Genomic DNA, 12,587 nt, shown 5'->3' with positions numbered 1-12,587 from the left:
ACTCTATTGCATGGGACTCCCGCTTGGTAAATTTCCACTCATGGATAGGCTTCTGGGGCGGCTAAATAGTGCCAGGTCTTTGCTTGGGCATTGTACTTTCCTTGGCTAGCTAGGGTATCTTGGGTATCCACTCCTTCTTGGTGATCTTTATGAAGGATTGTTGAGGTTGGGGTTTGGGAGGTGGCCTTCCTCTCTTCACCCTTGCACGAGGTTTTGAATCTCCATAATGGTTTGAGGGTGTGGTTGACATGGCGATGTGAGTGTTGTTAAGTATTAGGAATTACTTGAGGTGATGGCTTGTATAAGTGGAGGATGAGTCTTGGAACGCTGATAGATGTGGAGTATCTTCATCCACCAAGGGTACGATAATCATTTCATAGGAAAGCTCCAGTGTTGCGGTTCTTCTCCACCGACTACACAATCAATGGGGCTGCAATCCTCTCGAGGATGATTCTCTTTTTTATTGTACATGTGGGGGTCACATAATACTTGCAAGATGTAGGTTTAGTTCCAATATAAAATTTAGCTTCAAAACAATCGACGATCATAGATTGGGAACTATTTTTACCACAATAATGGTTGCTACACAGTGTGTTGGGGGGGAAGGGGGGAAATGGGGGGCTAACGAGGTTCCTATCTTCCAAGGCAACACGTTGTGGCTAGCTCCGATATCAACTAAGGTAAGCTATGTAGCTAGGCTGTCTTTTTGGAAAAACTATAGCTCAAGGAAATTAGGTTTCACCACTAGTTCTGTTTCAAATTCTTTGAGCATGAACATGGATGTGATTTTGGCACTGTCCAATCATGTAAACCTTATTTGTTAACCCATTTTGGGATTAACAAAAGTTGCCACTATACGTATAATCGATTTATGAAGCAACAATGTCCAAATCTACAACTTGGATAGGTATCTGGAAGACTACTTATGGCGATCTCACTCTCAAAGAGCATGTCTCAACACGATAGAATGGATTTCCTGTGAATTTACTTCATGCATGTATTGTGAGATTAAGTATTATATAAGAAATAAGCCACTTGTGAGCCTTGGGCATCCAATCAACCATAGTTTAAGTGTGTGTGAACATTTATGGTCTTGTATATAAGTCCATTTCTGTGATAATGCAACATACTCTCCCATCGTGCAATAGTGTCTTACTCTTATTACTAATCCTCTTGCTAATTACCTTCTCTAATGCATGCTAGTGACTGTGCATAAGTGATTTTAAGTGTGAGGAGGAACGAGGACCCATAGTCCAACACAATGGTGCAATAACTCTGAGGGTAGACGGTGACAAAAATTGCTACCCATGGAAGTATGGAGCTCTTGAAGTGGTGTGCTCAAGCTTGGCCATTGGAAAGATCCCCACAATGGTTATAGCTCCAGGAGATAAGCTCTTGTGAATGTGTTTCTAGGAGTGACCGAAATGAGCCATACGTTTTTTGGCATCATCGTGGAGTAATCCCTTGGCTTTTTTTGTTGTTTGTTCCCCAAATCTATACATAATGCATTGCCCATACTCTTTGGTAGTAGAGATTTGTGGTGGTTTTGCTCTATTTTATTTTGAAAGAATGTGATTTAGCTTAATTTCTTGCTTAATTTGTTATTTTGGATGTATTTAGATTGGTTCTAATGGTTCATGTAGCATTTGCATAGGTTATAATACAACATTTGCATCACATTAACCTTAGGAATCAATTTAGTGAATGCTTAGCTCTCTTTTGTATTTTTAACATAGAGTTTAAATATTACTTTTTTTCATTTTAAATGAGTTTTTGTTTGAATTGGAGTCGATTACAATGTTTGCATGTAACTAACTCAGCTTAATCATCAAAAAAATTTAAAGCCTTTAAAAACTCTTAATTTTCATTAAATACTCTAATTGGATTGGTTTTTTGTATTAAGAGAGTGATTAGTGAAGATATAGAGTGAAAAAATAGAAATTTTAATAGTTTTTGGGCTAATGTGAGCTTAGAAAAATTGATTAGGAATACATAGAGTGCATTTTTTTATAATAATGTAAAAAGTTAACCCTCAAAACTCATGAAATTAAGGATTTTAGATCTCTTTTGCATATTTATGCATAAGAGAAGAGTCCATAATTAGAAGCTTAATTAGTCTTTATTAGTTTATGTATATATCTTAACAATTTAATGCTTTATGTAATGATGTATTTAATTGTGTGTGTGAATTAGTGATAAATGAGTTTCTTAATCATTCTAACAAAAAAAAATATTAGTGAAATGACTAATCTTAGATTAATGCATAATTACTATTTTCCACAATCCATTAGGCGTTAATTGTGCATTCAATGAAAAGATGTCTAGTAAGTTAGATAAGATCCACATTTGGGTGTCATTTATAACATGTGTAAGAGGGGTGTAAGAGGGTGTCATAAATTATTGACTTTTGCCTTCCACTTACCTTTTTGGAAAAACTTTTTATACCCACTAAATTGAAATTTAAAAGCATCCCTTCTACACAAACTAAATTCTAAACCACTACATAAACTTAAAAAATGTGATTTTCTCTCTTTAGAATTCACATGTGAGTTTCTTTCTCTGGAAAGTTATTCATGCTGGGAGATATTCACGTCAAGAGATATTCATGTCAATTATTTTGTCAAGATATTCACATTGATGAAGACATAAAAACCCAATCTTTTTTAGATATTCACATGACAATGTGAAAAACCAAAGATATTCATGTGTGAAAAACTTAAGTTTTGCATGGTCGTGAAAAACAAAAAAATAAAAAGAGACACGAGAAAAACTCAATTTTTCACGTATGAAAAACCAAGGATAGCAAAAAAAAAGAGAGACATGCTATGAAAAACTCAAAGATTTACATGTGAACAATTAGGGGAAGGTTTTTTTTTTTAAGGAGAGAGATAGTGAAGTCGTGAAAACTAGGGGTCACAAAAAAAAAAAGAGTAAAAAAAGTAGCCATGTTCGCAAAATCCTGTATCTCCCAAATTGTGAGGCCAGTGAATGTATTCTAGTGCTCAGCTTCAAGATCTTTTCAGGCTCTTTAAATCTTTCCTTAAGTGGACCAAGTTGATATCCATTGTTTTGGCCTTCGACCAAGCGTCTCGCAAAGGTTGATCAAAAAATCAAGGTAAAAAAACACGCTAAAATCAACAAAAACAAGCTTGTAGATTATATTTAGACTACTGTTTGAGCTACCAAATGAAAGAATTTTGACAAGGTCAAGGAAGAAAAGTTCTAATACTCTAGAAATAATACAAATATCTCATATAAAATATTTCCAAATTCTTTTTGTAGCACATTCAAAAAAATGTAAAAACTGTTCTCATTGACATTTTTAAAAAACGCATGATTTGACAGTGATGGAAAACAGCTTTTGAGACCTTCTCTACCATCTAGGAAACCACTAGTGTGTGTACATTTTGGTAAAATATTTCTTTAGTAGACATTCAAATGCCCTAGTGCCTAAGATGAGATTCATGCAAACAAACCCCAACAAATCCTCATTTAAGAGATAAGGGGTAGACCAAGCATACAAAGGGTTTCGATCTATAAGGAAACAACACTGCTCCTAGTGCTGCTCACACTCTCATGTCTCAAGCGTCCTGACCATGGACGTATAATGCTACTCTCAGACTCTGCTGGTCCAAACATAGAAATAGAACTTGCTTGTGGGGTGGCAATTTCATATGCACATCAGCATCAACAGAATCAATGACACCCTCATCCTTTACCTTGTACCAACTAGCAAGTTCATCAAACACCACATCTCGTGAGATAACCACTTGCCTAGTTTGTGGATTGTAACTTTTATATGCCTTGCGATCCTGTGCATACCCAACAAAAATGCTTTTTTCTACCTTAGGATCCAACTTCTTCCTTCTCTCATCTGGCACATGCACATAAGCTATGCTACCAAACACTTTGAGGTGTCCAATGTCTGGCCTAAAACTTGTAAGAGGCGTACTTCCATGTATGGCTGTTGTGGGTGTCTTATTAAGTACATACACCACTATGGCACATGCTTTTGCCCAATAATAGTCTAGCATGCTCTTTTCATTGAGCATTGCCCTAGCCACATCACAAATGACTCTATTTTTCCTCTCAGCTTTTCCTCTCACCAACACCATTTTGCTGAGGTGTGTACCTGCAAGTTAGCTGCCTTCTTATGCCATGCTTTCTCAAGAAATCCTCAAAAGCATGTGAGGTGTATTCACCACCTCCATCTATTCTCAAACATTTTATCCAAGAGCCATATTGCTTCTCTGCAAAAACTTTGAAGTCCATAAACTTTCCCAACACTTCACTTTTCTCTTTGAGAAAGTAAATCCATGTCATTCTGCTGAAATCATCAATGAATATAATATAATACAAGCTGCCTTTAATGGATGGGTTTTGTGCAGGACCCCATACATCACTATGAACTATCTCAAGTGGCCTGCTACTCATGTTGCCTTCTTTAGGAAATGGCAACCTTGCTTGCTTTCCAAACTGGCAAGCATCACAGACATGCATATTCCCATCATACTTGAATCTAGGCAGCCCACTAACAATGCCTCTTGTGCCTGCATGTTCTTTAACCTTTGTATGTTCACATATCCAATCCTTTTATACCACATGTCAATGTCCTGTACCACATGTCCGCTTTTAGATAACATGGCTGATTTTAACTCAGGAATCCCAACATCCAACTTAAATAACCTGCCTTCTTTCTTGCCTTTGGCAATGACTCTACATCCATTTTTGAAATCCTCAACGAAGTAACCATGCTCATTAAAACGAACCTGTAAACCTTGTTCAACCATTTGACCAACTGAGGCCAAACTTTTTGTAATAGAAGGCACATACAAGACATCTGCCATAGACTTTGTTTCACCATTGTGCATAACCAATGGTACACTTCCAACATGAGTGATAGCATGTTAGGAATCATCACGTGTCTCCACATAGCCTTTCACATCCATTGGCTTCATATGTTCAAACCATTCGCCACCATGATAAGTCATATGGTTTGATGCTCCATAGTCCATATACCAAGTGTCATCACTATCACCATTTGTCATCATAGATCCCATGACATGTTTCATGGTGGCAAACAAGTGATTTGTGCTACCATCATTACTGCTTGATGTAAAATTTCCACCATTTGCATAATTTCCACCATGTTGTGCACATAATGTCCACCATGTTATGCTCTACCCCCTCTCAAATCATTTTATTTGCGATAACAATCACGTGCCATATGACCAAGCTTTCCACAGTAATGGCATTCCACATTTTCCATAGATGCTTGCCACAACATCCTCTTCCACGAGGAGTACCTTTGCCTCTCTAAGGTGTATATCCTCCTCTTCTAGGAGGAGTACCTCTGCCTCTCTAAGGTGTATATCCATGACCACCTCTAGTACCATATGTAGGCTAAAGATTCTGTTGTGGTGACCTATCCTGCCATCCACGACCATTACCACGACCTCGTGATGCAAATCTCCCCCTGCCTCTAAATCCCTTTTATGAATAGAAAGCCTGATTCCTGCCATTATCATCATGGCTAGTAGATGCATCATGAAAAGAGTCATTGAGTTTGATTTCCTCAACAAGCAAGAGTGAAACCAACTCATCAAAATCTAGTAAACCTATACTCCGAACAGAGATAGATGTATCAAAACACTTGTACTCCTTGCCAAGACCAAGCAAGGTAATGTCTACCAAATCATCATCATGCATGGGGGCATTGATAGTTGCCAATGCATCTGCATACTTTTTTATCTCTTGTACATAATCATGAATACTCCTTCCTTTTCGCTTCACATTTTGAATCTGTTGTCTCACAACAACTGAGACTTATTACGAGCACTAGTATCTGTATCAAACAGCTTTACCAATGTATCCCATGCATCAAATCAAATCCAAGTTTTTTTATCATTGATGTTACAAATAATCAATCCTTTTAGACGATAACATGGTGGTATTAGTATACACTCAATGTCCACATCTCAACATGTATCTCACATCGATGTTTGGTGCACATCTATAAAGGACCCCATTATGAGGAGAAGCCATTGGTGTGCACGTGCCTTCGGTGGGAACCTCGGCTTCAACGCCGATGGGGTCATTAAGAGATGGTCAGGGTTCTAGTGTTAGCTTGGGATCAAGGTATTAGCCCTGGCTGAGGGATCCTAGGGGGCCCAAAATCCCCCTTCCTAGGGGTTGGGACAGGAATCCCCAACCCATCAATAGTATGGGTTCATTATAAGTGGGTGATGGCATTGAGGGTAGTGATTGTGTCTATGCTGTGTAATCGCTGTATTGTATACGCACCTACCACACCATCTATAACACTATATACAGACATAGTTATGATAAGCTAAGGTATCCAATGTTCCTGAGTATCTATGCCCTCTACACTTAATACATACTCCATCTAGAGTATGTCTTAATCACCATCTAAGCTCTACTTGTGGGAGCGCATGAGTAGATAGCACCATTATAAAATTTAAAATTCTATCCATTCTCTATCTATTGCACTTGTTTTACTATCTTTCTATTGTGATGTATTCTTATACAATCTTAGAGCGTGGGTGCTTTTAGCAGAAATAGTACATAAAGCCTAGTCTTTCTTTACATAAAATACTAGGAGTGATGACTTCTATCTCGACGTTACTGCACCAATCCACTAACCTTCATAGAAGATATGCTTTATGGGACAAACTACACTCTTAACTTCATGAGCTTCTAGAAACTGTTATGGGAATGGATGCATAAATAGTGGGAACCCCTTGACCCCAATAACTAGTGGGAAGAATGAATGTACCAATGGGAATCCCTTGACCCCAATAACTATGTGAACACACTTCCACCATGCTTGCTTCTTCAAGCATGCAAGAGGCACAATACTGACACACTTTGTGCCATCATCACACCAACATAAGTGCTTTTGCTCTCTCCACAAAACTAAGGTATCAAAGGCCTGGACCATACTGAGGAAACTATATGAGACCCCATATTAGACCAAGATACTTCATAACCTAGAGAATCCGCTTACTGCTAAGTTTACTGAAGGAGAAGCTACTGAAGCATTTATTACGCGGATAAAAAATCTGTGGGATCAAATGGTTGTGCTGTGGGGATTACAAAGACTAGTGAGGAACTGGCCCGTAAATGCACCAAATTTTTGTGTACAATGATGCCTTGGTTATGGCACTAAACACTCAGGTTAGAGTATTACCTCTATCATTTGAAGAATTTAGTCCTATGTTACTTGAGGAGGAGAAATGGCTGAATACCCACAATGGCGGTGATGCTACATTTTCGACCAATGTTAAGTCAAAGGCACATCATCTTATGATGGTGGCAAGAAAAATAAGCCAAAGAATAAGAAGTTTCAAGGTAGCTGCTATTACTATGACAAGAAGGGTCACACTGTCAAAGTCTATAGAATGAAGCAGGCTATTGAGACGAGAAGACCTGAAGTCTTCCTAGAAGGGAAAGGAGGCAGTCAACAATGTCAAGACTGAGCCTGAACTTTGGGTTGCCATTGAAGAGATGTGCTCATCTATTCAAGCTCTAGTTGTTGATTATTTATGTATTTTGGATAGTCAAACATTTTGACACATGATTAGTAGAAAGGGTTGGTATAGTTCTTGGAAGCCTCTATAGGAAACCATCAGTGTTGTTGTTGGAAATCATGTTAAATATCTAACTAAAGATTTTGGAACCATCTCTTTTGTGGTAACTATAGGTGAAGAGAAGAAGATATCTCACAAGCTTTATGTATCTCAAATCAAGAGGAACTTGCTATCAGTTTGCTACAATGATAGATTGTGGACTTGAAGTGCACTTAAAGAAAACTAAAGTAGAAATTCTAGATGTTGCTGTGGAAAGTTAGTTGATAAAGGAGTAAGGTGCAACAATCTATGCGAGTTAAGTACCCTTACCTTGCTTTGAGAACTTATAGATGAAAGGCGCCTTCAAAGTTCTGAAGTTACCTTTGATCTTAAGCTGAAGTGTGGTAAACCATCAATTAGCTTTGCCCATTAAACATAATATGAAAGCTTGAACCTTAGACGGGCAGTCAATAGCTCCAAAAGTATCAAAATGCTATTCAAACACTGCATGAATTCATATGGGTCCATGGAACCATCAAATTTATTCATGTATATGGATATTTCCCAATCACTAGGTTTAAGAACATCCCTTAAGCTACGTCGTGTAGCTTCTTCTTGGCTTACAACATCTTTCAACCCATGTGCAACCACCCTTCCTAAACTGTTCAATATAGCCATAGTTTGAGCGTCCATGGTTTGGATGGATTGTGAAATTTCAATTGGCATTTATAACATATTTTGAGTTACGGACCTACTAGCAAAGGATTAACTCCTAGAAGGATCGATGGAACCAAGGGTCTAAAAGAAAATGGTTGCATGTGTGACATGTAAGTTATCCATGGCCAAGGAGGAGGAATTGGGGTTTGCACTTAAAGTGTAGGCCTCAAGGCATGGAATTAACTAGAACTTGGATTTAGTCCCAATATTGATGGGTTTGGCCCCTCAAGTTGGCCATGATTAGCTGGGCTATTAGATTAGTGCACATCTCGTATGGTCAATTATTTCATTCGTTTGAGCTTTTTTAGAATTTTGATTTTGTTTGTTGTTTTGAATATATATGTATGTATGTATGTATGTATGTATGTGTGTGTGTATGTATGTATGTATGTATGTATGTATGTATGTATGTATGTGTATATATATATATATATATATATATATATATATATATATATATATATATATATATATATATATATATATATATATATATATATAAATTTAGTTGAGCGTAAAATTATCGAGATTAAAGGAAGATAAAGCAAGTAAACACACCTATCCTATTGAATGTAGGATCTGACAAAAAGCAATAATGCAACGAAATTCAGGAAAGGAATTACCTCTATCAAAAATTGGAGAAAAGCCGAGGCATAGGGAGTGGTTTGATGAAAAGCTTAAAGACAAAGACATCGAAGTCGAGGACATGGTTCTATTATACAACACAAAGAACCAAAAGCATAAGCTAAAGTATGAAGGGATGGGACTGGGAGTGCGAACTCACCCTACAAGGATCCACATATATTAAAATAGTTGACGGTGTCAAAATGAAAGAATCCTTCAATAGTAGCAAACTTGATGCTACTATGACCCATTAACTCCAAATGCCTTAAAGGCCATTCATCAGAAGAAAGAGGAGAAAATAAAAGAAGTTGCACTAAAAAGTGAGGCCTAGCAAGAAGCTAAGGTGACTATTAATGATCAAAGCAATGTAACTCAACCCAAGCCTATTAGTCACAACACTAATACTACAAAGAAACATCATCCTACATGCTACAAGTGCAACCAACTAGACCACTTTGCTTCTCGATGTTGGAAGACTATCAAGCTACCAACTGCTCAACTTCACAACATCAAAGAGGTACCCACAATGACACTGGGGGACTGTGCTCCAGATTGGTGTGTAGATATGCTACATGATGATGGTAACATGTGAGAGACCCTCATGTGCATGATGGCGGTCACACCATGTGAACAGCTTCTTGAAAAGGGTTTTTTTTAATAATTTAAGAAAACCATTAAAAAAAAAACTTATCTCTCAATCAACTGGAGACAATGTTGTCATGTCGGCTTTCGTGAGCTCTTCACTACTCCACACTACTGTTGTTTTGTTGTCCTCAGTCGTATGGCTGTAGTGCTACTGATGCTCTCTCAACTACGTGGAGTGTTGCAAGTCAGGCTCTTCTGCATGTATTTCATAGCGCTTCTGTGCAGCCGCTTCTCTCTCTTGTGCTTGGCAGCTTAGCCTTCACAAGGGCCTACATGCGAACAAGCTCAATGTCACCCCAACTCAGCTCAGAAAGCAACAAGCTGAAAAATAATGATGCAACAAGAGAGAGTAATAGATTTTCTTGGCTAATAGATGTGAATGAGAGCTTAATCTTGGAGCTTGAGATGATGCTAGTGCAATATTAATCTTCTCCACCTTGGGCATTAATACTTCTATTTGGCACCAATGCAAAATAAGGGAAAAAAAACTAGGACGTTGCCTTTTATGTTGTGTCGGATTTTTAAAAAAAAAGTATACTAGGGGTGACCTAATTTTTTGGCATGTCAAGTGAACTAGGGCCTTATGTGTAAGTAAACTAAGGGGCGAGGGTAAAGTAGGGAGAGGGTAAACTAAGGGGAGAGGGTAAACTAAAGGGTGAGGGTACTAGGGTCCTGGGTGAGGGTAAACCTATAAAGTAAACAAGCGAGGAGAGAGTAAAATAGGGAAAACTAGGATCATGGGAAGTAAACTAGGATGTGTTAAAATAAAAAAAGACAGTTAACACTGTGGTGGTAATAGTGTATTGGTTAGAGCTTACCTCTTTAAGCTATAGGTCTCAGGCTTACCAAAAGTTTTTAGAAATTTTTTTTTGGAACAAAGATAGTTATATATTTATAAACAAATGGCCTTTTACAAAAAGATCTTCTTACAACACCACAACCCTAGTATTCCCAGTCCCTATTGAGAATGTCACATATCAAGTCCCAACTCTCATCCTCCCAAACAAATGAAGATTCTCCCCATGAAAAGTGAAAACCAAATTGCATACAGACAATCAAAAGGATTTTAGAAGTAAAGCCCTTTGGAGTTTGTTCTTCAAAGTAGTCCCCTTTGGTCCAGATCTTTACCACAGGTCTTCTTCCCATAGGATTTTCAATTAGTGTCATAAAGATGTCCACATGTTGTTTCCACCTTTGGATTTTGGGCCCATGTTTGGGATTTTTAGCCCTCACATCCTTCCAAATATATACCTGCAACATGCCAATAATCATTAGGGAATCCTAGTATGTGAAAATATCCCATTTGTTGAGGCATGTAATATCTAATCCATGTCTGTAAAGCTTGGACTGCATCAACAAACAGACTATTGTTCAGCTTATTAATATGATATATAGACCAATAGTAATGTACACATTTGAACATCATCTCTGCTACATCTATCCCTTGTTTAGACGCTTTGTCAAAAATCAACAAATTTCTAGAGACCCAAAGCCCCCACAAGAAGCAAAATCTTATAATATAGAATATTAGCTCCACCTCTTCTATCCCACTCATTACCCTCCTCAATAACCAATCACCCCATGACCCCTTAATTCCCAAGCTCTCATCCACCCATTTACCTATTTTTCTCCAAAACCCCCTAATTGTAGGGTAGTCCTAGAAAGCATGCTTCCCTCTTACATCTAGGACAGATTCCAACAGTAAAGTTTCTTTGAAGTAATTTGAACCCCCGAGGCTCTCCAGAGAAATATTCGAGCGTTCATTGGGACATGAGACTCCCAAACTAAGCCCCACCTCTTTCTCTAAGTGTTAAAGCACCACCTGACTTTCTGTTGGGGTTAAAGGCCCATGTGGCCCCAGGGCCCCGTGTACAGTTGGATGAACCATACATTATATAGTGGATAGCTTGAAGATAAGGGTGATTGAGCACCCACCAAACAGACTGTTCTCTCTCTCTCTCTCTCTCTCTCTCTCTCTCTCTCTCTCTCTCGTGCTCTCCGTTGCATCTCCAATCCTTCAGCTGGTATCAAAGCTTTGGAGATCACCAAGGAGGGTTTCTCAAGGGGCGTCATCGAGAAGGGCCAAGGTACTTGGGGCGATCAGGACCATACCAGATGCTCTCAGGTGCACTCTTCACAGTCCTCCTCATGGTTGGTCACACTAGCTTCCACATTGCCTGCCCTCTTAGAGAGCCCTGTGAATGTAGAGTTGCTCAACTCAGAGGCATAGGGGATAGCCGCCATGTTATCTCTACACAGAAATGCTCCTCAGTGCCATAGACAAGGACCGGGTTTTTTCATTCTCTGTTGATAATTTAATAATTGTAATTAAGGAGCTTGATTAGGCTATTGAGGGTTGGATTAGCGCTAGCTACACACGCTCTTGCACAGGATGCACAATTGAGTGCGTAGGATGCCCAAATTGAGTCTGTAACCTTTGCTTAACAGACTCAATTTGAAAACCAACTTCATGTTGCCAAAATGTACAATCTACATAATGTAGCAAGCCTTAACATCAAGCTGTAAAAATGAGAGCGGCCAACATAGCTTCTGTGATGCAGAGGATTGACAGCATTTGGGTACATTCACAGCTGACATGCAGGAAGGTTTACTTCACGAAGTAGGGGAACCTGAATTGCAGGCAGACTATCAGTGGAGGAAAAGTTTGTACTGTTGTTGTAGGGATTTGCACAAGAAGTTCACTGTGGTCAAGCATTGAGCTGCTTTGAAAATATGCAGCGTGTGGGCACTCTTTGAGATGCAATGACATGTGCTTGATGTGTATGCTTGTCAGAAGTGTGACAGAGTTGACTTCTATGCATGTATATGTGTACAACCACTTAGCGATGTATGTGTGCTCATTCGGCAAGCATACACTTTGCACAGAGCGGGTCTTCTACTTCTCAGTAGGTCCACACGCGCGTGGTACTGTCACTTGTTTCTTAGCGGGTCCTGACCCCCGCGAGGTTTCTCTCGTACACGCGGTGGATTGCAGGCAGACTATGTATTTGC

This window comes from Cibotium barometz, chromosome 45 (genome assembly GCF_041138505.1).
Source record: "Cibotium barometz isolate CiBa-2024 chromosome 45, ASM4113850v1, whole genome shotgun sequence".
Lineage (NCBI taxonomy): Eukaryota > Viridiplantae > Streptophyta > Polypodiopsida > Cyatheales > Cibotiaceae > Cibotium > Cibotium barometz.
This window is presented reverse-complemented; position numbering follows the sequence as displayed.